At 39.2% G+C, this 26,378-nt stretch overlaps 1 pseudogene; it reads left to right on the top strand.

Moving 5' to 3' along the window:
* The first annotated feature begins 20,823 nt into the window (after positions 1-20,823).
* Positions 20,824-21,062, top strand: LOC115527076 (annotated as a pseudogene).
* The last annotated feature ends 5,316 nt before the right edge of the window (positions 21,063-26,378 follow it).

Here is a 26,378-nt window from a genome sequence, read left to right as displayed (position 1 = left end):
ACACACTTCTATGGAACTGAATAATAATTTATCAATCAAACAAATCAGTGGTAAATCATGCTAACATGCCATAGCTGTACAGCCTCTTAGAAATGAAATATTTTGGCCTGCAAAGTGTTCTTGGTCTTTGGTGACCTGGTGACTTTGCCTTGGTGTCACACGTAAATAGATCATTTGCAAAGTGACTTCATAATGGGCTCTCAGGTTCTCAGAAGGGGGTAGAACTCTCAGCTCATCAAGAGAATTGAGCCTTTGAGGATTTGCTAGGAAGTTCTTGACAGAGGGAACGCCACTAGATGAATCACATTGTTCCTTTTGGGAGAAGATGAAAACTTTCTTTGTGGCTATTTTGGCTACCGGTTATTTCTCATGTAAGGATTTGTCAAAGAACTTTGGGGAGGGAGTAAACATCTGATCTTCCAAGGAAAGTAACCAGCCAATAATAACTGTTTTCTAGATGTATGGATTTTTGAAACTTGAAATTTCTCTCAGAGATGAATTTATTACCTCAGCTAGAATGAATATCAGGGGTGAATCCATTTTTCAATATTCCAAAAACTCTGCCATAGACAGGCTCAGACTTGAGATAGCTTAAAGAATGATTTATGAGAGGTGTAATCACTATTGGACAAATAATTTGGTCTGTTGAGTTGATAGTCAATTTCATTTCTCTTCTCTTCGTAATACTTTCCCACTATACTCCCACACACTGGCATTGAGTGTGTATGTGTGTGTGTGTGCGCGCGTGTGCATATTCAAATACCTTCTACACAAAGCAGTATCAGTTTCTAACATGGCTTACTATTAGAGCACAGCCTGATGTTATCAAATCTCAAGAGAGGGCTTAGCTCTTCAAATTAACTCCGGCAAAATTGGTAAGGAAACCCATGAGGCGAAATTAAATCTGCCAGCGGAGATTTGATCTGGTGAAGTAGAAGGGTAGGCAAGGAGGACACTCAGCTGTAGCAGCTGAAAGAAGTCAAGGCTGTTAAGTAGAATATAAAGTATGAAGGTTATAGGAACCATTTGGGTAAGCAGTTGTTGACACAGAGATCCCAAACAGAGCAAGAGCCTTCCTTATAAGCACATTGAGTTTAAAAAGAAGATATTTAAGACAGGCAATAGTCAAAAAAGAATGCAGGTATCTAAGATTACTGTCAGCAGGTAGCCAGTCTATCAAGAACTAGACTTTCTCTAAAATGGGTCTACACAATGTCTGAGCAGCCCAACTGTGGGTGATATACTGAGTCCCAGAGGATGAATCTCTCCTGACTAAAGCCAACATTAAACCTAGGAATGGGTTATGGTTGAATTCTCAGGTGGGACAGTAAGTGTGCTTGCGGAGTGCTTTGGGAACCAGGCACGGCTAGGCAAATCTTACTTGAAGGAGCCACATATTTTTCTATGATTTGCATGGTTATTAACTTAGATGGGATTCCTTAACGGGTTAATTAACTGTTCACATCTAAATACTATATTCTTACTTGATCCTTTTTCCTAAACATTTTTGTTTCAGATATTTTTGGTAACGGGCCACACAAGGTAAGTTTTCTACTTCCTATGTGAGATGATTTTTACAGTCTTAGGCTTCTAGTATTTCTATTAGGTTGAACCGTATTAAACCACATGAAATTGCTAATATTTGATCATTTCTGATATATGTGATGGCAATGCATATAGTTCAATCTACCCAACTCTGTCAAAAGAGATCCTAGGGTAAACCAGGACTCATCCCTGTCTTTACTGCACCTCTATTTCCTTATATACCACCAGCAATTAAAGCTCCTAATTTCTGGGGTTTTTCCCTCCTTCTAAATTCATTGCTGTTGCTTGCATTTAAGTTCTCCTCACTTCTTGCCTATATTATTACGGTGGCCACCTAATTGTCTTTCTGTACTGAGTCTGATCCAGGAGTTGGCAAAAGATGGCCACTTTATTTTTAGAAAAAGAGTTTTACTGGAATGCAGCCATGCTCATTAGTTTATGCATTGGCTCTGGCTGCTTTTAGGCTATGTGAGTTGAGTAGTTGCAACAGAGACCATATGGCTTAAAAATTATAAAATACTTGCTACCTAGCTCTTCATAGGAAAAGTTTGTCAATCCCTATACTAATCTTTTCCACACTGTTAAATATAGGCCTTCTAAAATACAAATCTGATTGAGACATCTCTCTCCTTAGAACGGTGACTTCTAGTACTGGTGGGAGATAAACCGTTTGCATGACTTAGAATACCTTCTTTAATGCAGCATTTCTCCCTGAAAGGAGAATTCCCTTTTCTCACCTTAGGTTCTAGGTGACTTAAATTATTTTGGGCTCCAAGCTATTCCAATTTTGCCTTTGTGTATATAATTCTCTCTAATTAAATTATCCTTCTTTTCATACTCATATTCAATTTTAGAAATCATTTTCATCTCTTAAGAGTACACCAAAGAAAAACTTTTTTTGGTAAAGCCTCCCCAAACAAATCATGTAGCCTTGCTCATTAAAAAAGAAGATGACAGACATAAACAGTATTTCTCAAAAAGTGACTTGAGTACCCTCTAGTAATATTAGTGATGATTTTAGCTAATTTAACAGTGAATATTTTGGTTGTAATCATTATAACTGTTCTTTGATGTGTGTTAGAAAAAAATGTAATTACAACTTCAAATCCAAGATATCATGGATATTAACGTTTAGGACATTTCTAGGGTGAGTAGTCAAGTTTAAAAAGGAAACCCATTCAGTAAAAAATACTTTTAAAGAAAAAATGGCACAGGAATTTGGAAGGAATCATGACCCAAGGGACTGAAGTTGGCAAACACTGCTGTAGGCAATGAGAGCCACTGAAGTTTTGTAGATATGGTAGCACCCTGATCTACGGATATCTAAATATTATGTGATCTGAGTCAATGGAGTAGGAAATAATGCTTTATCTGCTCATTACATGGTGCTTATGAACTTTCCAGGCCCCCCTGTAGACAATTTACTCTGTCACTCAACTTCCTCTGGATCCAGCTTATTCCAACTCTGGGACTATGAAGGTAGAAAAATAAAATGGGGAGATATTGAAGAAATTTTGTCTCACTATTCCAGCCTCCTAATCCCCAGAGGACTGGTCTATAGTGAATACCAGAGTAGGACCATGCAGGGTATTCCAATCTAAGAACCACAGTTAAAGAGGGTTTTGATGAACTAACATGATTCCAGAAGCACTTCAACAGTGGTTGTAGTCATTTTTTGTCACTTCCCAGAATGTTCTCTTTCCCTTCTACCAGATACATATTACACAGCCAAAGGTCAGGGCTATATGGCCTCAGCTGCCTTTTAAGTGGAAACCCCAAAGGCTCCAGCTGCTGAATTTAAAATAAGGAAGTTTTGATGTTTAAAGTGTGAAAGAAGACATATTTTATCATTATCTCCTGTCTGCACAAAATAAAACTCTCAAGCACTTATATTAGAAGCCATTAAGAGATCATTACAGGATAGAGTTTGACCTGTGAGTTTTGTTTTAGGACATTCCATGCGGTTACTATCAAAAGAAGACCATACAACAAAAATCTATATGCTCCATAAGAGCCAGCCCATTATGCGCTTCTAATAATGTTACGTATTCTAATTCCTGCGTGTACTGCTTCGCTAACATGTAAGTGAAAACACCAAACCCAAAACAGAAACTTGTTTTGAGAACTTAACGTGTAGCTGACTGGTAATATATGGAACTTTTGAATCATTATACTTTACACCTGAAACTAACTCTGTATGTTAACTACACTGGAATTAAAATTAAAAGAAAAAAAAAAAAAGCAACCCTTCTACACATTTTGGAATGTGTGTGTGAAACCCTCAAGATGTGATTCTGGAAACTAAAAGTGTCCTTGGAGTTTCACTCCAGCCGGCTGAACCTCAGGGGGATAGTGGTAACAGGTACTGAGCAACTGAGAATCTGAGTCCTACCTCCAACTCCAGCAGAGAAGTCCCCCTCTCCCTGTTCTGAACATTAGGTTTCAAAGTGAGATTATATGTGAAAAAAGTTTCTGTTCCTAAAATGTTTGAAAATCAAAGCTGTGAGAAAAACCACCCTTTTCAAGATAAGACTATGGCAATAAGTCTCAGTACTCAGTCAGAAGACCTTGGGTTGAGTCCTGCCCCTGCAGGGCTAAGTGATCCTGGGAAGTCTTGTAACCCCTCCATAACTCAAGTTCTCAGCTATAAATCTGAAATAATATTTCCTGCTTTACTTGCTAAATACGCTGTGACAACACTGACACTTCTTTCCTGATACTTTCAAACATACGAAGCTCTCTGCTGCTTCAGGACCTTTGGACAAACCATCCTCTCCTGCAAGAAGAGTGCATGCTTTTCACAGGATGCTTTTCACATCTCATGTTTCGGCCTCAGTCTAAATATTTCTCCATTACAGATGCCCCCCCTGGCCATCCTGTCTAAAGTAGATTTACTTCTGGTATTTTTCATGTTAGTATGCTTCTGTTTCCTTCATAATTCTTACCAGATATTTTATTTTTATGTTTCTGTTCCTTTGGTTTTGGCCTAACAACAAACATAAGCTCCATGAAGTCAGAGGGCAATACAACCTAGGACAGGTAACTTAACCTAAGCAGTTACCCGAGAAGTTGATGGTGAGAACTGAAAAAGCTAAGGCCTAAAAGGAGCTTAGCATAATGCTTGTCATATATCACCAGTGTCCTTGGTGTGTTGCTTCCAACTAGATGACTTACCAAGCTGGTTTGCCTGAGACTGAGGGTTTTCCTGGGGTATGAGACTTTGAGTGCCAAAAGAGAACGGTCTCAGACAAATCAAAATAACTAGTCACCTCACCATCAGCAGGCTTTCCTATCTAGCCCCTTAGTTCTCCTTCCATATTTACCAACTTTTTCTTTCCCTCAGAAATATAACCTGTACCATCGTCATCCTCAACTAGTGCAACAGTACCTTCCAGACAACCTCAAAACCGCATCAAATAGACTTCCTATGTAGTGGTCACGATAAGCTCATGGCACATGCTGAGATCCCTTAGAAGAAAAAGAAATTGTACAGACTACCCCTTCTCCCAAATTTATTAGTAGCTCTCCACTTCCATCCTTCCTTCAAGCTTACTGTTTACCCTCTTCCCTAGGATCCCAAGGTTTCGGGGAAGTGAAAAATAACTTCTTTATTGCTAAGAATTTATTTTTAGGATTTTACTTTAAAAACAGAATCATAAATTCATAAATTCACTGTTTTAAAGTGTACAATCCAGTGGTCGTTAGCATATTTGCACCACTATCTAATTTCAGAATAAATTTCATCGAAAGTCTGTATCACTTCTACCATCCCGCCAGTACCTGGCAATCACTGGTCTACTTTTGTCTTGATGGGCTTGCTTATTCTGAACAATTAGTATGAATGGGATCATACAATATGTGGCTTTTTGTTTCTGGCTTCTGTCATTCAGCATAAGGTTATCAAAGTGCATCCATGTTGTAGAATATACCACTTCTTCATGTCTTTTTATGGTGAAGTAATAGTCTATTGTATGGCTATACGACACCGCTTTTATTTGTCCATTAATGGGCATTGGGTTGTTTACATTTTGGGCTATTGTGAATAATGTTGCTCTGAACATTCATGTACAGGGTTTTGTGTGGACATATGTTTTCATTTCTCTTAGACATATATCTAGGAGCGGAATTTCTGGGTCATATACTAACTATATGTTTAACAGTTTGATGGACTGCCTAACTGTTTTCCAAAGCAGCTGCAACAGTTTACAATCCCACAAGCCATGCATGAGGCCTCAATTTCTCCACATTCTCACCAACCCTTGTTATTCTTCATCTTTTTTATGATAACCATCCTAATGGGTGTGAAGTGGTGTCTTGTGGCTGTGATTTGCATTTCTCTAGTGACAAATGATGTTTAATATCATCTCATGGACCAATTAGCCATTTGTTCAATGCCTATTCAAATCCTTTCCTCACCTCTCAATAACATTATTCACCTTTTTATGGTTAAGTTGTAAGAGTTCTTCATATATTCTGGATACACGTTCCTTATCAGGTATTTATTTGCAGTATTTTCTCCCATTCTGTGGGTTGTCTTTTCACTTTATTAATGATGTCCTCTGACGCACAAAATATTTTCATTTGATGATGTTTAATTTATTGTTGCTATGCTTTCATTGTCATATCTAAGAAAGCAGTGCTTTAACCCAAGGTCCCAGAGATTTACTCCTCTGTTTTCTTGTAAGAGGCTTATACTTATTTTTTATATACTTATGTCTTTGACCCATTTTGAGTTAATTTTTGTACATGGTATGAGGTAGGATATCCAACTTCATTGTTTCATACGTGGATATCCAATTGTTCCAGCACTATTCGTTGAAGACTGTTCTTTCCCCACTGAATTGTCTTAGCACCCTTGTTGAAATCAATTGATCACAAATATAAGGGTTTATTTCTGGACTCTAAATTCTATGCCAGGTTTGTATACCTATCCATATATTGATACGACACTGTCTTGACTACTGAAGTTTGCCATCAGCTTTGAAACTAGGAAGGGTATATTCTTCAACTTTGTTCTATTACTAATCGTCTTGGCTATTCTGGGCCCTATCCTTACAAAGTTATAAAGGTGTCCTCAAAGAATAATGTACGGATCAATTTAGCGTAATAGTTTTAAGAGTAACATGCTAGGGAAAAATTAGATATTCTAATAATTGATGATTGGCTTCAATAATCTGTAGTACATCTGTAGTCAATACTTCTTAGGAAACAAGTCAGGGAAGCAGTTGTGTCATTGTTTATAGGAGTTCTACAAATATCAATGCTCCAATGCCCTCTGACTTTGCTGGAAAGAAATTTAGTATTTTCTAAGGTTTTCATTTTCTAAGTAGTTCTTAGACAAGTACAAAGACATTAGTAGCCCTGGAAGGAAATATATTTCTCTCAGATAAAATCTGCTCCTTTTCCTATTGCGGTACCACCACTTAAATACCCTTGTCCATATTCATCTTCCTGGTGTTTGGTATGCCTATGTCCTACTGCTAATCTTCTTTTTGTCTCAGGCCAGTGGAAAATCCATTCAGCTTGCCCTCCCTGGTCATTTCAGAGAGTTCACATGTAAGAATTATCTGAGTCCCCAGCTATCACATTTATCTCCTTTAGCCTGAAGTTTCTTTCTTCTCAGATTTTCATTCCAAATGTGGGGCCAGGACACATTCATGATAAGCTGAGGGCACCAAGCACAACTTTATGTTATCTGCATGTGTGCCTCCCTCTCTCCTTCGGGTTCTAGTTCAGGTTCTGCCAGTACACTGTTTCTGCATCCCGGGGAAGTCAGAAGGTTGATCTGCTTAAGCACACTGAAGACTTTTGGCTCAACATTTTGTTTAAAGGCTCATCCTTTTTGAGCCATGTATGATAAAAACAAAGTTTAGTAGATATTATGTATTTGGTTTTCTAAAAATAAGCATGACACAATGTTGAGCTAAAAAAAGGAAAATATAAGGATATAAAATGATATGTACTGTATGATCAGACTTTTGAAAAATACATTTATTACGTCTACAGGAAAATATAAAATATATGAAAGAGAATACATGATGGGGATCTTTTGAATACTTATAAATAAACCTAATGTAACTTTTGTGCCTATTATATGCCAGGCACTGTGCATGCTACTCCATAGTAATTATCTCATTCAATATTCAAAATGATCCTATCAAGGAGGTATTGGTGTTAACTACCATTTTGTAGATGATAAAACTGAGGTTGAGGGTAATTTAGGGATGCATCAAGAAGTCATAGCTCACTAGGGGAGAAACCAAGAGACAAGTATACCAATCTGATATCCAGAACCTTCAAGCTAAACTTCGCATTATCTTTAAAAAAATTTTTTTTTAATGTTTATTTAGTTTTGAGAGACAGAGAGAGAGAGAGAGAGAGAGACAGAGACAGAACATGAACAGGGGAGGAGCAGAGAGATAGGGAGACACAGAATCAGGAGCAGACTCCAGGCTGTCAGCACAGAGCCTGATGCAGGGCTCGGACTCCTGCAAGATCATGACCTGGGCCGAAGTCGGACGCTTAACCGACTGAGCCACCCAGGTGCCCCTAAACTTCGCATTATCTTATCTCATGATTAGAATCTCTATTTGGGTAGAGTTTTAGGATTTTTCAGAACAATTTCTCATATTTATCCATTTGTCTCATGAATATTTAATAGGCATCTAGTAAGTTCAAGATACTGTGCTAGGTGCAGAAATAGAATATAAAGCCTGCCACAGCTTAGAAAGTACTTTCCCAAACAGGGCACCTATGAGACCCACACCAAAACTGTGTGGTAGGAAGGGATGCGATTGATTATTCCCTTTTTTGGCATATAAAAAGAAAAGACTCCAAAGTTAATTGTTGCCTAATGTGAATTAGTAAGTATTTGCAAAAGATTAATGTTTTTATTATTTCCCAGTAGCTCCTCTGTGGCTATTAATTTTTTTAAAAAAATGGTCCACTTTTTCATGATAAATACAATAGCAAAAGCCTACTGACTATAATTTAGCACAAAATGTCGTCATTGGCTTGCTGTCGTTTCTTACTGTATTTCTGCTGAAGACGACAAATATCTTCTGTTTTCCACATTGCTGTATTAATCTTGCTCTTGACCACTATGTCCTTTGCCCCCACCAACAAAAATCCTTCCTGTTTGCAGTTCATAGAGAATGTTCACAGTGAGCCTCAAAGAGTTTTCTCAGTAGGTACCCATAATCGTGGCAGATTATGGTAATTCTGGTTCAGAAAAGTGAACAAAGTTCCTCAGGGTACCTCAGGGAATCATTTTTGTCCTTCCCTATACTTCTTAATATACAGGTTCACTCATTTGCTAAAAGCTCTAATAATTTTTCCCCATGATTTCAAAGTAGAAGAGTCACCAGGGTGAAGGAAGAGTGAGGGTAGAGCATACCTTTATAGCTGTGTGCTGTTTAAATCAGGGGTTTACAAATCAAGGCCTCCCTTCCCTTAAAATCCTTACTAAAATACAGCTAGATTAGAAGAGAAGGTTATATTGAATACAAATAGTCTCTAAATGTTTATATCAATTTCTCTTAGAGCTTTGAAACACACTTTGAAAATTCAATACAGTGGAAAATGCAGAACGACTAAAAAATCTCAGAATAAGACCTGATTTTCCTTCATTCGTCAGGACTGAACCCATTTGAATTAAACATCGTCTTTCTTTCAAAAAGTGGAATTCATTACATCACTTTATTTTTAAAAAATCAATAAATCTTATGCTATGGAAAGCCCCTCTGTAACTCAAGATATATTTAATGAGATGTGCCAGAATTGTGTTTGTTTCTAGAAATACAGAGCTGAGTTGAAAGTGACCCCTGACTTTGAGCCACTCACAGTCTGTTATGCTAACTGGACAATTCATTCATTTATTCAATAAATATTCTTTAAGTACTTATGAGAGTGAGAGATTTGGTTAAATTCTGGGACCTCAGTGGTAATCAAAACAGGTCCATGTCTTCGTGCAGTTTACAGTCCAGCAAGGGAGCAAGAAAATGAATGATTACTTAAAAATATGACAATGTGGGGGTGGAGCCAAGATGGGGGAACAGCATGAAAGTTTTTTGTGTGTCTCGTGTCCATGAAATACAGCCAGACCAACACTAAACCATCCTGCACACCTCAAAAACTGATTGGAGGATTAACACAACAATCTACACAACCTAAACCACAGAATTCAGCAGGTACGCGGCATACAGAGGTGAACTTGGGGAGCGAGAAGCTGCGGGAAGGGAGCCGCTTTTGCGGGTGGAGAGAGGACAGAGACGGGGGGTGGGGGGGGGGGAATATGAGAAAAGCACCCCTCCCCAAAAGAAGCTGGAGAGAAAGTGGAAAGTTGGAAACAGCCCCAGGGACTAAACTAAAAAGGGAGAAAGGAGAAAGGAGAGGGTTAAACTCCATTGAGACTGTAGACAAGGGGAGCACAAAGGCTGCAACTCTGCAGCTACATACCTGGCGGTGCTCTGGTGGGAAGGGTGAATCCCCAGGAACAGAGTGGGGTCCAGGAGGTTCTTGGACCACATGGGAAAAAGCGGTTCCACTGCTGGAAGGACAGACTGTTGAAGCCACCTGGTCCCAGCAGACCCCAGAGAAGGGCCACATTCGCTGGTGCTGGAACAATGTCATTAAGGGTGAAGCCTGGTGCCAGATGTGTGTTGTGATTTTCCCATAATCCCTGAAATACTGCTACTACACTATCTCGCGAAATTTTTCTGGGCCGGGCAGGCACCTGGCCGCAGTCTCGGGGCACTGGCAGCAGCAGGGTCCAGCAAGCGTTCCTGGGTGCAGCCGACATTCAGCCATTGCTCATTGGCCATCGCTCCGTGAGACCCGCTTGCAGAGGGGCGGAACGGGTCAAAGCCGCAGTCCTTCGGAAGTAAGGGGCCAGGGAAAACAGCCGCATCTGAGACAAAACTCAGGAGAGCGGTACTGCCTGGGGCTTGGTCACAGACAGTGAAAAAGCGGGGAGTGGATGAAAGCTGAAGACAGAGGATGGGTGCGTGATTGCCGATGGGAAGAACAGAGTTCCGATAGTAGAGACAGGCCATTTTCACTGCTCCCGCGCACGTGCATACACACCTACGGGCATCACAACGTTCCACCCCAGTAGGCTAGCAGCGCCATCTAGTGGTGAAAGGAGCAATTACACTGAGCCCCGCCGAACTGGGCCAACCTTGCCCTTCAAGAACAAGTATCACTGTCTGCTTAGTTTATGGACTATAAAGTGCTTCATAGTCTGACATTTAGGGGAAAACGAAGTAATTTCAGTCCTATTTCAATCTGTTAGGTCCATCTATTCAATTTTCTTTCTTTCTTTCTTTTTTTCACTTCTTTTCCTTGAATACAGAAAGAGAAAAAATTCACTTTTATTTTCAATTTTTATTAAAAATATTTTTAATTGTTTTGCTATATTTTTTACTTTTATGTAAATTTTTTCTTTTTTTTTTCTTTTTTTTTTTCAACGTTTATTTATTTTTGGGACAGAGAGAGACAGAGCATGAACAGGGGAGGGGCAGAGAGAGAGGGAGACACAGAATCAGAAACAGGCTCCAGGCTCTGAGCCATCAGCCCAGAGCCTGATGCGGGGCTCAAACTCACGGACCGCGAGATCATGACCTGGCTGAAGTCAGACGCTTAACCGACTGCGCCACCCAGGCGCCCCTTATGTAAATTTTTTCAAGTTTTATTTTACTTCCATTATTTGTAGTCTACTTCAGTGTATTCACTTTTCCAAATTTTCAAACGATTTGTTTTTTGTTTCATTTCTTTTTCTTGAATACAGAAAGAGAAAATATTCATTTTTATTTTTAATTTTTATTAAAAATATTTTCCTTAAAATTTTTTCCACTATACTCTTTATTTTTGTGTAATTTTTTTCAAATTCTATTTTACTCCCATCATTTCATTTTAGTTTACTTCAGTGTATTCATTTTTTCAAATTCTCAAATGATTTCCTTCCCCCCCTCCAACTTTTTTCTCTAATCTATCAAACCACTTTCAACACCCAGACCAAAACACATCTAGGATCTAGTATCATTTATTCGATTTGTGTGTGTGTTTTTTTAATTTTTTAATTTTAATATTTTTTTAATTTTAATTTTTCTACCTCGTTAATTCCTTTTATCCCATCAAAATGACGAAACAAAGGAATTCACCCCAAAAGAAAGAGCACGAAGAAACGACAGCCAGGGATTTAACCAACACGGATATAAGCAAGATGTCTGAACCAGAATTTAGAATCACAATAATAATAATACTAGCTGGAGCCGAAAATAGATTAGAATCCCTTTCTGTGGAGATAAAAGAAGTAAAAACTAGTCAGGATGAAATAAAAAAATGCTATAACTGAGTTGCAATCATGGATGGATGCCACAGCAGCAAGGACGGATGAGGCAGAACAGAGCATCAGTGATATAGAGGACAAACTTATGAAGAATAATGAAGCAGAAAAAAAGAGGGAGATCAAGGTAAAACAGCACGATTTAAGAATTAGAGAAATCAGTGACTTGTTAAAAAGGAACAACATCAGAATCATAGAGGTCCCAGAAGAGGAAGAGAGAGAAATAGGGGTAGAAGGGTTATGTGAGCAAATCATAGCAGAAAACTTTCCTAACGTGGGGAAAGACACAGACATCAAAATCCAGGAAGCACAGAGGACCCCCATTAGATTCAACAAAAGCCAACCATCAACAAGGCATATCATAGTCAAATTCACAAAATACTCAGGCAAGGAGAGAATCATGAAAGCAGCAAGGGAAGAAAAGTCCCTAACCTACAAGGGAAGACAGATCAGGTTTGCAGCAGACCTATCCCCAGAAACTTGGCAGGCCAGAAAGGAGTGGCAGGATATATTTAATGTGTTGAATCAGAAAAATATGCAGCCAAGAATTCTTTATCCCCAAGGCTGTCATTCAAAATAGAAGGAGAGAGAAAAAGTTTCCCAGACAAACAAAAATTAAAGGAGTTTGTGACCTCTAAACCAGCCCTGCAAGAAATTTTAAGGGGGACTCTCTGAGGGGAGAAAAGATGAAAAAAATTTATATACATTTATATACATATATATATGTAAATAAATAAATACCAAAAGCAACAAACATTAGAAAGGACCAGAGAACACCACCAGAAACTCCAACTCTACAAGCATGATAATGGCAATAAATTCATACCTTTTAGTTCTCACTCTAAATGTCAATGGACTCAATGCTCTAATCAAGAGACAGAGGGTAACAGAATGGATAAGAAAACAAGATCCATCTATATGATGTTTACAAGAGACCCACTTTAGACCTAATGACACTTTCAGATTGAAAATAAGGGGATAGAGAACCATCTATCATGTTAATGGTCAACAAAAGAAAGCCGGAGTAGCCATACTTATATCAGACAATCTAGACTTTAAAATAAAGACTATATCAAGAGATGCAGAGGGCATTATATCATAATCAAGGGGTCTATCCACCAAGAAGACCTAACAATTGTAAACATTTATGTGCCAAATGTGAAAGCACCCAAATATATATATCAATTAATCACAAACATAAAGAAACTCATTGATAGTAATACCATAATAGTAGGAGACTTCAACACCCCACTCACAGCAATGGACAGATCATCTAATCAAAAAATCAACAAGGAAACAATGGCTTTGAATGACACACTGAACCAGATGGACTTAACAGATATATTCAGAAAATTTCATCCTAATGCAGCAGAATATACATTCTTCTCCAGCACACATGGAACATTCTCCAGAATAGACCATATACTGGGACACAAATCAGCCCTAAGTAAGTACAAAAAAATCGAGATCATACTGTGCATATTTTCAGACCACAACGCTATGAAACTCAAAATCAACCACAAGAAAAAATTTGGAAAGGTAACAAATACTTGGAGACTGAAGAACATCCTACTAAAGAACGAATGGGCTAACCAAGAAGTTAAAGAGGAAATTAAAAACTATATGGAAGCCAATGAAAATGATAACACCACAACCCAAAACCTCTGGGACGCAGCAAGGCAGTCATAAGAGGAAAGTATATAGCAATCCAGGCCTTCCTAAAGAAGAAAGAAAGGACTCAGATACACAACCTAACCTTATGCCTTACGGAGCTGGAAAAAAAAAACAGCAAATAAAGCTCAAAACCAGCAGAAAAGACAGAAACTAATAAAGATTAGAGCATAAATTAATGCTATCAAAACCAAACCAAAACAAAACAAAAATAACAAAACAGAACAGATCAATGAAACCACAAGCTGGTTCTTTGAAAGAATTAACAAAATTGATAAACCACTAGCCAGTTGGATCAAAAAGAAAAAGGAAACAACCCAAATAAATAAAATCAAAAATGAAAGGGGAGAGATCACAACCAACACAGGAGAAATACAAACAATAATAAGAGAATATTATGAGCAATTATATGCCAATAAAATGGGCACTCTGGAAGAAATGGACAAATTCCTAGAAACATATACACTACCAAAACTGAAACAGGAAGAAATAGAAAATTTGAACCGACCCATAACCAGTAAGGAAATTGAATAGGTAATCAAAAATCTGCCAAAAAACAAGAGTCCAAGGCCAGATGGCTTTCCAGGAGAATTCTACCAAACATTTAAGGAAGAGTTAACACCTATTCTCTTGAAGCTTTTCCAAAAAATAGAAATGAAAGGAAAACTTCCAAACTCTTTCTATGAAGCCAGCATTACCTTGATTCCAAAACCAGACAGAGACCCCACTAAAAAGGAGAACTCCAGACCGATTTCCCTGATAAACATGGATGCAAAAATCCTCAACAAGATATTAGCCAACCAGCTCCAACAATACATTAAAAAAATTATTCACCACGACCAAGTGGGATTTATACCTGGGATGCAGGGCTGGTTCATTATCCGCAAAACAATTAACATGATTTATCACATCAATAAAAGAAAGGACAAGAACCATATGATCCTCTCAGTAGGTGCAGAGAAAGCATTTGACAAAATACAGCATTCTTTCTTGATAAAAACCCTCAAGAAAGTAGGGATAGAAGGAGCATATCTTGAGATCATAAAAGCCATATATGAATGACCCAACGCTAATATCATCCTCAATGGGGAAAAACTGAGAGCTTTCCCCCTAAGGTCAGGAACAAGACAGGATGTCCACTCTCACCACTGTTATTCAACATAGTATTGGAAGTCTTAGCCTCAGCAATCAGACAACACAAAAAATAAAATGCATCCAAATCGGCCATCCAAATCGGAGGTCAAACTTACATTCTTCGCAGATGACACATACTCTATATGGAAAACCCAGAAGATTCCACCAAAAAACTGCTAGAATTGATTCATGAATTCAGCAAAGTTGCAGGATATAAAATCAACACACAGAAATTGGTTGCATTTCTATACACCAACAATGAAGCGACAGAAAGAGAAATCATGGAATCGATCCCATTTACAGTTGCACCAAAACCCATAAAATACCTAGGAACAAATCTAACCAAAGAGGTGAAAAATCTATACACTGAAAACTATAGAAAGCTTATGAAAGAAATTGAAAAAGACACAAAAAGATGGAAAAAGATTCCATGCTCCTGGATAGGAAGAACAAATATTGTTAAAATGTCGACACTACCCAAAGCAATCTACATATTCAACGCAACCCTATCAAAATAACACCAGCATTCTTCACAGAGCTAGAACAAATAATCCTAAAATTGTATGGAACCAGAAAAGACCCTGAATAGCCAAAGTGATCTTGAAAAAGAAAACCAAAGCAGGAGGCATCATGATCCTGGACTTCAAGCTATACTACAAAGCTGTAATCATCAAGACAGTATGGTACTGGCACAAGAACAAACACTCAGCTCAATGGAACACAATAGAGAACCCAGAAATGGACCCACAAACGTATGGCGAATTAATCTTTGACAAAGCAGGAAAGAACATCCAAAGGAATAAAGACAGTCTCTTCAGCAAGTGGTGCTGGGAAAACTGGACAGTGACATGCAGAAGAATGAACCTAGACCACTTTCTTATATGATACACAAAAATAAACTCAAAATGGATGAAAGACCTCAAGGTAAGACAGGAAGCCATCAAAATCCTCGAGGAGAAAGCAGGCAAAAACCTCTTTGATCTTGGCCACAGCAACTTCTTATTCAACACGTCTCTGGAGGCAAGGGAAACAAAAGCAAAAATGAACTACTGGAACCTCATCAAAATAAAAATCTTCTGCACAGCAAAGGAAACAATCAGCAAAACTAAAAGGCAACCGACAGAATGGGAGAAGATATTTGCAAATGACATATCAGATAAAGGGTTAGTATCCAAAAATCTATGAAGAACTTAACAAACTCAACACCCAAAAAACAAATAATCGAGTGAAAAAATGGGCAAAAGACATGAATAGAAACTTCTCTAAAGAAGACATCCAGATGGCCAACCGACACATGAAAAAATGCTCAACTTCACTCATCATCAGAGAAATACAAATCATAACCACAATGAGATACCACCTTACACCTGTCAGAATGGCTAACATTAACAACTCAGGCAACAACAGATGTCAGCGAGGATGCAGAGAAAGGATCTCTTTTGCATTGCTGGTGGCATGCAAGCTGGTGCAGCCACTCTGGAAAACAGTATGGAGTTTTCTCAAAAAACTAAAAATAGAACTACCCTACGACCCAGCAATTGCACTACTAGGCATTTATCCCTGGGATACAGGTGTGCTCTTTTGAAGGGACACATGCACCCCCATGTTTATAGCAGCACTATCCACAATAACCAAAGTATAGAAAGAGCCCAAATGTCCATCGATGGATGTATGGATAAAGAAGATGTGGTATATGTGTACAATGGAGTATTACTCGGCAATCAAAAAGAATGAAATCTTGCCATTTGCAACTATGTGGATGGAACTGGAGGGTATGATGCTAAGTGAAATTAGTCAGAGAAAGACCAAAATCATATGACTTCACTCATATGAGGACTTTATGAGACAAAACAGATGAACATAAAGGGAAGGGAAACGAAAATAATATAAAAACAGGGAGGGGGATAAAACATAAGAGACTCATAAATATGGAGAACAAACAGCATTACTGGAGGGGTGTGGGAGGGGGATGGGCTAAATGAATAATGGGCACTAAGGAATCTACTCCTGAAATCATTGTTGCACTATATGCTAACTAATTTGGATGTAAATTTTGAAAAATAAAAAATAAAAAATAAAATTAAAAAAAGAAAAAAAAATATGACAATGTGAGGAAAAGTACAAGCCCGTGACTTCTAGGAGCCAACCTGGGCATTCCTGCAGGTTATTTAGACTCCTACTCACCACTGGGCCTCGATGTTATTTAACATCAACAATTTCACAGAATGTTAACACCTGGCACAGCCACTCTGTAACCATGATGAATCAAGACAAAGGCAGTACCACTCCATGATCACATCTGAACACAGGCAAAACGTGAACATTATGCAAACTACAGAATACCAGACGTCCTCTACCTGGACTAGTATAAGTAACTGCTGCCTCTCTACCAAGTACAACTTTAGCCTTTGTCTATTCTTCCCTCTTTCAAAATAAGACTTTTAAAGACACCAAAGTGCAGAATGACACCACTCCTGAGGGCATTCAATTTAGAGTAAAGCCAGTTTTCCTTAAAATTTCCCCAAATTAATTTAAAATCCTAAATCCTATAATAAATCCTTTCTAATATCCTTTTATCGAGCTTCTCTGTGGCTTCCCATGTGCATTCTCATTCTTGAAAACAAATCTTATCTTTTTTATTGAGAATTTTTTTAATATGAAATTTATTGGAAAATTGGTTTCCATACAACACCCAGTGCTCATCCCAACAGGTGCCCTCCTCAATGCCCATCACCCACTTTCCCCTCCCTCCCATCCCCCATCAAACCTCAGTTTGTTCTCAGTTTTTAAGAATCTCTTATGGTTTGCCTCCTTCCCTCTCTGTAACTTTTTTTTCCCCTTCCCCTCCCCCATGGTCTTCTGTTAAGTTTCTTAGGATCCACATAAGAGTGAAAACATACAGTATCTGTCTTTCTCTGTAGGACTTATTTCACTTAGCATAACACTCTCCAGTTCCATCCACGTTGCTACAAAAGGCCATATTTCATTCTTTCTCGTTGCCAAGTAGTATCCCATTGTATATATAAACCACAACTTCTTTATCCATTTATTAGTTGATGGACATTTAGGCTCTTTCCATAATTTGGCTATTGTCGAAAGTGCTGCTATAAGCATTGGGGTACAAGTGCCCCTATGCATCAGCACTCCTGTATCCCTTGGGTAAATTCCCAGCAGTGCTATTGCTGGGTCATAGGGTAGATCTATTTTTATTTTTTTGAGGAACCTCCACACTGTTTTCCAGAGTGGCTGCACCAGTTTGCATTCCCACCAAGAGTGCAAGAGGGTTCCCGTTTCTCCACATCCTCGCCAGCATCTATCGTCTCCTGATTTGTTCATTTTAGCCACTCTGACTGGCGTGAGGTGATATCTCAGTGTGGTTTTGATTTGTATTTCCCTGATGAGGAGTGACGTTGAGCATCTTTTCATGTGGGAAACAAATCTTAAACCCAACTTGTTCAACTCAAGTGTTCCTGGTGGTCTTTGGCCTGAGGGTGTTGATAAATGCAAAACTTGAAAGTAGCAAAATATTACTCCTTATTGCTCAAAACATTCTCTTCTCACTTCTCCTTCAAGGCATGGGGAGGAGCATGAAGAATATGAAAATAGGTGATATTTGAACTCTTAAGGATAGGGAATATTTCATTCATTTATTTTTGTTCACTCCTTGACTCATATGATACCTTGTTCCAAAAATAATTTAAGGTGGCTGATAATTGTTCAGTGGATTCAGAGGTAGAGAGTGGAAGACATCTTTTTGAGAATAGTCATATAAAGACAACACTGACCAAAGAGACACCAAAACACAATGGAGTACTCTAAGGTGAGATGACGGTACCCCAAATGACACTGCTGTTTAACAGAATACTCCTGACCCCACAGCTCAGGCTCTCCCTACCTTTTCCTCAACCCAGAATGACATGTGAATCACCAACTGCCAGGTTCTACTTGACTCCCTACCACCATAAGCATCTTCTTCCCTTTTCTGGAGACTCTTCATTTCCATCCCCATTGTCAATCACTATCCCTTACTGATGGCAAGGTCAGTCTGATCTCAGGATCTAAAAACAAAACAAAACAAAACAAAACACCTCATTTCCCCCCCTTGGTCTTAAGGAATTTAAGAAACTCTAGTTCATTTCTCAGGTAAATCCAAGTCAAGTCTCTCTTGGTCAAACCCAATGATTTTTAAGTAGAGTAGTACTATTCTCAAAACAGTCATTTAAAATATATCTGTGGGCAACTTTTGTTTGTCACAAAGACTGGAGTGGTACTACTAGCATTTACTGGACTAAGACTTTAGTCCAGTAATGCACTGGAGAGTCCCGCACGGTGAAGAACTGACCCATCCAAAATCCCACTAGTGCTCCTATTGAGAAACATCTCACCCATAGATGGAAAGCATCATATCCAGCCTTGCCTCTCTCCATGCCCACACCAGTAATCGGTAATCAATGACCGTACACTCTGCTGAGCTTGATGTGGCCTCAAAATCTTTCTCAACATAACAATCCGGGCATGCCTTGCCAATCAAATTTGGCATGGAAGCCAAAGCCTATTTTCCTTGTTAAGACTAAGGGAACTTCATGGCTCTTGACATGAAATCTTTACCTGGTACCTTAGTCCTATCCCATTCCCTATACCTGTATCCAGGCCTTGGTCATCTGACTGCTTTCCCAGTCCTTCTATGACAAGGATTCTGTCAGAGAGGTAAGCTCTGTGGTTGGGACCTTGCGCCATCCCACGTCCCTCTGACTAGATGGCCAGCCTGCTAGCATTACCTCTCTTAAAAAAAAAAAAAAAAAAAAAAAAGGCTTGCTCCTAGTGCAGTGAGTGAGCTACACCCTCTAGTGGGGAAACCACATGTAATATATCCACCTTTGGAAGAATAACATCCAAAAGAAAATCCAACTCAAAGTGACTGGTGTAAAAAAAAAAAAAAAAGAAAAAGAAAAAAAAACGGTGTGTGTTCAGGGGAATTTCTATGGCTCCTGCACCTGAAAAGTCCAGAGGAATCTCTGAATCAGGCATTGCTAGATCAGAGTCTCAGAAAAAGTTGCCAGAAACATTAAAAAAAAAGTTGCCAGAAATTTTTCTCTCCATTTTTTTTTGACCCATCTGTGCTTTCCTTGATGTTGTCTTCATTCTCAGATAAACACTGACCACCACCCCAACCTCAACTCAAGGCAGTTCTAGAGTTACAGTTTCAGTAGCAGAGTTTCCCTTCCCTAAAACTTCTAATAAAAGACTTAAGTCTTGTTTGACTCGTTGAAATAAGATTCGTAACTCAGTCTACAAGCTGTGGCTACAAGCAAGCTTAATTCTTATTGGAATGGACCGAATTATAAGGCATGGCAGGAGCCAGGGGTGACGCAGCCCCACTATATGGACGAGAAGATGATAAAGAATTGTGCCCCAAAGTTGGGAATATTGAGGTACTAACGCCAGGATAAATGCATGAGACTCAAGCAAAAACAACAGATGCGTTGACACTATCCTTTCTGGATGCCATCTTTCTCTCCCGAGTCTGAGGTTGTCCTCAGTCCTGTCCAAAACTCAGTGCACTTTTTTTTTTTTTTTTTTTTTTTTTTTGCCTTTACTACAATTAACTATTTAGCATTTTTGTATCACAGTAACACTTTACCATCTTGGTAGAAAGCAAGGAAATGTCACCTAGAGATCTAAGCCTTCTGGAAAACATGCTTTCATACTCATACAAAATGATTTGACTTCCCATTCCACAAACCATGGGAGGTCTGGTAAGAGGACCCTAGGACCTTTATGTTCTTCCTACTTGCTCTGTATCCCTAATTTTGCAGAGTTCTCCATCAGTCCCTCATTTTGCCTTCTGATACTGATGTCTCATCCCCTACCACTTTGGTGCAAGTTAGACCCTCCCCACCTTCCTTCATTCCACAAGCACTTTCAAGACGATTTGGGGTAACAAATGTTTTGTGAAGGTTTAAGATAGTAAAGGAGGACAATGGCTAGCAAGCAGAAAATTTATCAGGATTCTTTTGGTTAAGAGTGATAAAACTCCAGCTGCAACTTAGCTTAGGCTAAATAAGAAATGTGTGGGCTCATGCAATTAGGAGGATTCAGGGTGGGTCTTTTTAAAAATATTTTCTTTCATCGCTTCTCGGCCTTTTGGCTAAGATCAAGTGTAAAAATATTTTCTTTATTTTGAGAGACAGAGTGAGCAGGGTAGGGGCAAAGGGAGAGAGGGAGAGAATCTTTTTTATTATTTTTTTTTATTTTATTTTTTATTTTTGAGAGAGAGAGAGAAGCAGAGAGAGGGAGACACAGAATCTAAAGCAGGCTCCAGGCTCTAAGCTCTCATTACAGAGCCCGACACGGGGCTTGAACCCATGAACCATGAGATCATGACCTGAGCTGAAGTCAGTCACTTAACAGACTGAGACACCCAGGAGCCCCGAGACAGAGAGACAGAGAGACAGAGAGAGAGACAGGGAGAGAGAGAGAATCTTAAGCAAGCTCCATGCCCAGTGCAGAGCCCAACATGGGGCTCAATCCCACAAACTATGAGGTCATGACCTGAACTAAAATCAAGATCTGATGCTTAAATGACTGAGCCACCCAGGCGCCCCCACCCCTCCCCAGGGTAGTCTTAATTCATGCATAGCCACAGACTTAAACAATACCAAGAATCCATCCATGCCCTCTGCTAGCCTTTAATTACACGCTGGTTTCATCATCTCCCACAGACTCTATCTACGTGAGGAGATAGTGGCTGCTACCTCCCCTGTCATGTGTCCTTACAGTCAAAAGGAGAAGGGTTGGGGGTGGGAAGCAAGGAATGCTGGGACCCAGTTCTATCAATATGCAATTACAATCCCCAGATATGAGAAATCAATTTTTTTACGTGATTGTCTGATAATCCCCAAAAGATGAAATGTGAACATAAAAATGAAGATAAAATTATATCTATATTACTATTTTGTGTTAAAAGACAGTCTATAAATAATTGGTATTTAAACTATTTGTCATATTTTAAGAAAATCTAGCATATTAAAGAATGTGATGGATGAACCTTATTCCAATTTGAAGTTTTTAATTGAGTATTGATTTGAACTTAGAATTTTAAGTTGAAAGAATAAGAATTTATTAAGACTGTAAATATTATTAGCATTCTGAGAAGTTATCATTTGTCATATTTATGATGTTTATATAAATTTGTTTATTAATTTATATATTAACATATACTATATATAAATATATAACTATATATATTTACGTTTATTTAAGTTGTTAGTTGCCATATTTATATGTTTAATTGGATAGAATTATAACATTTATTTGGAAAGGTTTTGTTTGCCAAGCAATTGAAGCACTTAAAAGGAAGAATTGAGTATATTAGATTTATCCATGCATTCATGAATTCCTTCATTCAACAAAACTTACCGTGTGCCCACCCTCCATGTGTTTATTTTTTATTTTTCATTTTTTAAGTTTATTGATTTATTTTTGAGAGAGAGAGGAAAAAAGAGAAGAGAAAGGAAGGGAGAGAGAAAATCCTAAGCAGGCTCCACGCGGTCAGTTGAGCTGAAATCAAGAGCCAGCTGCTTAACCGACTGAGCCACCCAGGCACCCCCTGATGTGTTTATTTTTGAGAAACTGATTCACCTCTATGCTTATTTGTCTGTCTTCCCTTACCATACGGAAGGGTGAAACACACCCACTTGTCATCACAATTGTTTCCTTGCTCCTCGTCCAATGCCTGGCCCCAGAGCAAGCACTCAGGAAATATATACTGAATGAATGAATGAACTATGTCGGGACCAAAATGCAATCAGCTTTTAAAAACTACAACTGTTCTCTCCCTGTTACCTTTTGAATCGAAGGACCATTGACTTCTGTCCCAGTATTGGGTTCGCCTAGATGGGCCCAGCTCGCTGGCATTTTCCATTTCTTTCCTTGTAGTCCTGAATGACATTCACCTTCTGCCTATAGGGAGGTAACTTGTTCATTCAGCTAAGATGAGGGGGAGAATCACAGGACAGGCAAGGGGAAACAGTGAGTCCTGTGTGCAGCTGGGACATACTATCTGTGAAGGGAAACGAGAATGAAATGGTAGACTACAACCAATGTGTACTGGGCCTTGGATGTCTGATTAACAAGTTACATATGCATACTCAAATTCAATCACAAAGAAGCCATTGACATAATCCACAGAATACTTTAGGAAGATCAATCCGATTGTCACTTGGAGAAAAAATTATGACTGTACAATTTAGTAATTAGGGATATGGGTTTTGAAGTCAGCTCAAATTTCACAATGATTCTTTGCAATTTACTAGCTGTGTGACCTTTAGCAAAATACTTAACTTCTCTGAACCGGAGTTGTGTTACTTATAAAATGGAGTGATACGTAGGCCCCAGAGTTCATTGGATTAAATGTGATGATGTACTTAAATGATTGGTAGAGTGACATTATGATTAAAAGAATCCAAAACCTAAACCAAAACAAACACAATAAAAGTAAGACTTTGCAGGGGAGAGGCTACAGCCAGGATGATCAGAGACACAATTAAGAAGTAGTGACACAGAAGCCCATAGGGGGTGCAAATGAGGTGTTTGCAGTCATTTCCAGTGTAGCTGCAAAATGCTTAGACTCACTCAGTGCCTGCTGTGCTGCTGGGCATCGTGGCATTCTCCTGAACTGTTCTTTGTACATGATGTCTCCCAGCCTGCCTAGGAGCAGAGACTGTTTCCTGGTCCTCTCTGCAGCCCTGATGTCTTATTCCCAGGTCCCATGCAGTCTTTAGTAAATGTTGGCTGATCGTAAATAGTTTTTGACGTTTCAAACACTTTTCTGAAGAGGAACTTCTTTACTCTCATATGAAGAGATCAGGCTAAAAGATCTGCACTAGATGTAGTGACAGGGAAAACACAATACGAGTCATTGTAAGAAGAAGGCTTGTTGAGTTTCCCAAGTTTTGACCTTAATCTTTACACTTTCCTGTGACATAACTTTGATCTGGTGCAGTTTGGCCCAAATTAAAAATAAAAAGCAAAGGCTCTATTGCTTAATGCTTAACTCAGAGCTCATGCTTACAAAAGCTTCCCATGCAGGTTTTTCCTTCTCCCTCTTTTCCTTCCTTCCTTCCTTCTCATTCTTTCTTTCGTGGTTTGTTTTGTTTTGTTCTGGTTTGGTTTGGTTTTGCCTAATCTACCACCTTGTGTTGGGTTTTGAAATTGCAATTCTCTATGCACATACCTATGTGAAACATCCTTTCATAGGCTTTCCTTATTAACTTGGGAAAGCGTAAAATGCTTTGAAAGTGAACTTCAGAAATATTACATGCTAAGGTTCAGCACTTGCAACTTCAACTATACCTGAGAAGGAAAAGAGGCCTCTGGACAATCAAATAATACCAGCTAAGTTTTGTGGAGTTTTTGCTGCATGCCAGGTACTGTTCTAAGTGCATTACAAATGTTACCTCACAAAAACACAAACGCGGGCAAAGGTATGGAGAAACGGAACCCTCGTGCACTGCTGGTGAGAATGTAAGATGGTGCGGCCACTATGGAAAAACTAAAAATAAAACTGCCATATGATCTAGAAGAGATACTTGCTTACTTACGTTTACTGAAGCATTCTTCACAATAGCCGGGAGGGAGAAACAACCCAAATGCCCATCAATGGATGAATGGACAAACAAAATGCGGTATATACATACTATGGAACGTTATTCAACCTTAAAAAAGAAATTCAGATACATACCACCTCATGGATGAACCTTGAAGACATTATGCTAAGTGAAAGTAACCAGACACAAAAGGACAAATATTACATGATTCCACTTATATTAGGTATCTAGAGACAAGAAGTGGAATGGTGGGCTGGTGGCGGGGGGGGGGGGGGGCAGGAAGTTGTTTAGTGGGTATAGAGCTTCAATTTGGGAAGATGAGAAAAGTTCTGGAGGTGGATGATAGTAAGAGTTGCACAAAAATGTGAATATATTCTTTTTTTTCTTAAGTTTATTTATTTTTGAGAGTGAGGGAGCAATTGGGGTAGGGGTAGGGGTAGAGAGAGAGGGGAGAGAGAGAATCCCAAGCAGGCTCTGCACCATCAGTGCAGAGCCCAAGGTAGGGCTTGAACTCATGAAACTGTGAGATCATGACCTGAGCCGAAGCCAAAAGTCGGACACTTAACCAACTGAGCCAACAGGCACCCCAAAAATGTAAATATTCTTAATGCCACTGGACTCTACACTTAAAAGTGGTTAAAATGGTAAATTTTATGTTGCGTGTATTTTTACACAATTAAAAAAAAAAAACATGTAGGGGCATCTTGGTGGCTCAGTCAGTTAAGCATCTGACTCTTGATATCAGCTCAGGTCTTGATCTTGTGGTCGTGAGATCAAGCCCCACATCAGTTCCATGCTCAATGTGGAGCCTGCTTGGGATTCTCTCTCTCTTCCTCTCTCTGCCCCTCCCCTGCTTATGCATGTGTGCATTCTCTCTCTCTTTCTCTCAAACTAAATAAATAAACATTTAAAAAAACATGTAAAGAATCATTCGTGTGTAGACTCAAAGGCTACCAGCCTTCCTTTCTGATACTTGTACTAATAAAATCTACACATGTTCCCCTCCCCAAATTAAAAATAAACAAATGAGGTGGTGTGGTAAATGAAAGATGGCCACAAATTCTTTGCCACTCCTTCAATTAAGAGGTAGAGTCTCGGGGTGCCTGGGTGGCTCAGTCGGTTAAGCGTCCGACTTCAGCTCAGGTCATGATCTCGCGGTCCCTGAGTTTGAGCCCCGCGTCGGGCTCTGGGCTGATGGCTCAGAGCCTGGAGCCTGCTTCCGATTCTGTGTCTCCCTCTCTCTCTGTGCCTCCCCCGTTCATGCTCTGTCTCTCTCTGTCTCAAAAATAAATAAACGTTAAAAAAAAAATTAAAAAAAAAAAGAAGAGGTAGAGTCTTATTTTTCTTCCCTTGAATTTAGGCTGGCTTAGTGTCTTCTTGACCAATAGACTGTGACAGAAGTCTGGGATCCAAGGCTAGATCTGGGATCTAGTTGCTTAGAACAGCTCACTCTCTGCATTTTCTGTCTCTGAGAGCTCCCTATCAGGGCACAATGGCTTTGCTGTGAGAAACCCAAACTAGAGAAAGAGACCATGTGCAGGCCCTCTGATGCAGAGCTCTAGGCAAGTCCCTACATGGCTTCTGGCCTGAATTGCCAGTAACGTGACATTCATTTGAGCCTGAAGCTAACTGCAATTTCAGTTAACGTCTGACTGCAAGAGTGTAAGAGGCCCCAAGCTAGAACTGTCCAACCAAGCCCAGTCAATCCACAGAATCATGACAGATCATAACAAGTTGTGTTAAACCACTAAATTCTGTAGTGGTTTGTTATGTAGGTACTATAACGATGTCCATTTCTACTGGAGAAACCTGAAGCTGAGAGCTGAAACGCTGGCTCATAGTCTCTGTGCCAGTAAGCAGAGGAACTCACACTTGAACGAGATCTTTCTAAACTTCTAAAATTGTAAAGCCTGCATTCTGACCACTGAATACACAGATTCTCAGTTGAAACAGCTGTAAAAAAGGATATGCTTCTCAAAAAATCCTGTTTAAATTCGTAGCTGAGCTCTACCACATTACTCAACTCCAAGGGTAATGTGGATGACCCCGATGTGCATGGTACCCTCCTGCTGTTG

Source organism: Lynx canadensis, chromosome A1 (genome assembly GCF_007474595.2).
Source record: "Lynx canadensis isolate LIC74 chromosome A1, mLynCan4.pri.v2, whole genome shotgun sequence".
Taxonomy (NCBI): domain Eukaryota; kingdom Metazoa; phylum Chordata; class Mammalia; order Carnivora; family Felidae; genus Lynx; species Lynx canadensis.
This window is presented reverse-complemented; position numbering and strand designations above follow the sequence as displayed.